Source organism: Vigna umbellata, chromosome 10, assembly GCF_029865625.1.
Source record: "Vigna umbellata cultivar VRB3 chromosome 10, Vumbellata_1.0, whole genome shotgun sequence".
Classification (NCBI taxonomy): Eukaryota; Viridiplantae; Streptophyta; class Magnoliopsida; order Fabales; family Fabaceae; genus Vigna; species Vigna umbellata.
The window spans coordinates 119,901-121,730 of NC_142174.1; the positions used below are offsets into that span (position 1 = coordinate 119,901).

The 1,830-nt window shown below is 35.9% G+C and overlaps 1 long non-coding RNA gene across 1 annotated transcript; it reads right to left on the bottom strand.

Moving 5' to 3' along the window:
* Positions 1–601: 601 nt before the first annotated feature.
* On the bottom strand, positions 602–1,830 carry LOC148191557 (uncharacterized). Its single transcript, XR_015782513.1, has 4 exons — positions 1,443–1,830; positions 1,253–1,336; positions 1,014–1,171; positions 602–773 (listed from the first exon to the last, which is right to left on the bottom strand). It is a non-coding gene; the product is annotated as an uncharacterized LOC148191557 (long non-coding RNA).

Below are 1,830 nucleotides of genomic sequence, written 5' to 3' on the forward strand. Positions count from 1 at the left end.
AAGAATAAAAATTAATACAGGCTTTTAATTGATGTGAAACATGACATGATAGAAGACTTTGTAAATGGGTTGCTTGAACAGCAATGTGCCATTCTCCAGAGTCATATTATTAAAGTTTTAGATAGAAGGTGGTCTAATCTTCCATCTGGACTAAGCACAAGACACAACTTTAAGCATTAGATGGTAACATCAACAATACCTTTTAACCTAACCAACAATCTAGATGGCCATGTTGCATATATGACTTTCTTGAATGATGCAAATTACCAAAAAGTACTCGATTTTAAATTTCATCTATTGACATTTAATTTTTAACATATGTACAGCATAAAAAGGAGACAAGGCAACTATTATGCCTCATATGATGGCCATGTCAGTTTTTAACCCATAAATATGATTAAAAGTTATACAAACTCCTTAAGAAAGATAAATATCATCGTAAAGTTATTTACTTGTTTCTTTGACTATTCTATCACATTAAAATCTCAGTTGTTTAACGCGATTAATTCACAAGCAACCTCCTTCTTTATCCTTTCTGTCAGTGACAGTGACCTCCTCATTCCCAACTCTGATAAAGAGAAAGAGGTGCATTCTGACCTAAACATTGACCATGTATGGGAAAAAGACATAATTCTTTTTATTAATTATCAGGTTTTCATAATTCATAGAGGCCAAGCCAAACAACCTGATGATATCCAGGCGTTAAGCCGCAAATAACTTGAAATTCAGTTGGACATCCTTCCCTGGGTGACATAGGTATAACTGTTGTCCATCTGTGTAGAAAAAAGGGGAAGTATTTGAATTAATTATATTCTGCAGTTAAAAAAAACGAACTACCAAAAAGCTAGAAAACAGCCAAAAAAAAAAAGCAATCAAAGTGACATTCAGTGACACAAACACCATCACACTGTCACACTTCCCCATGTTCAATAACGCACACACTGTATCTAAGATCGAAACGGCTACAACAGAACCACCGTGGCAATAAACAATTCAATAATTCAAGTTGTTACCTCGTGAAGGAACCTGTTAGAAACACCATTCTTCCACCGTGAGGCCAAACAAAACGCTTCGAAATCAAAACGGGTCCCACAGGCCCACCGCTCCTGTGCCTTCTACTCGTCCCGAACATTTCCACACCCAAATTCATAGCACTCTCCAACTCCAAAACCTGCAAAACCAACATTAACAATAGGAATAATCTACCAAAGCAGAGCAGAGGTGACCTCAACACGCATGCAGTGCAGCTTACCTTCTCCGCAATCAAAAATAAAAAAACTCAGAAACTCCAAAACTCCTAACTGTCAACGGAGCTTAGGGATCGATAATTCAGTCTCTGAAATCAACAAAACTCAGTGCCATCATACAAGCAACACAAACACTAAAGTAGATACATATAATTCACTCTCACAAAATAAACGATCAAAGGAGAAATCGATTACCCGTAAAAAAAAAACTGAAAGGAATTCAACTAATAATGCAGCAATCAACTACAGCATGTTGAAGTTGGATTGAATTTAGTTTAGGTCACAAGGTGTTAGTAGACATATATAGAAAGAAAGGTTGAAGAAAACGGGAAAAACTGAGACCATGGTATTGCATTGTGGATTGTGTGCTGATTAAAGACTGAAATAGAGGAAGAAAGAGAGTAGAAAAACGTGAAGGGGTAATTAAAATTGAAAATAGTAATGATGAAGAAAATAAAATTACAAGGGCAAGCACCATAAAATGGGGAGAGAATAAAGGGATAGAGAGCGAAACAAAGAGAAAAATAAACACAGTCTGCAGTAAAATTGCGTTCTAAAACCAGAAAACAACAATTCAAACATG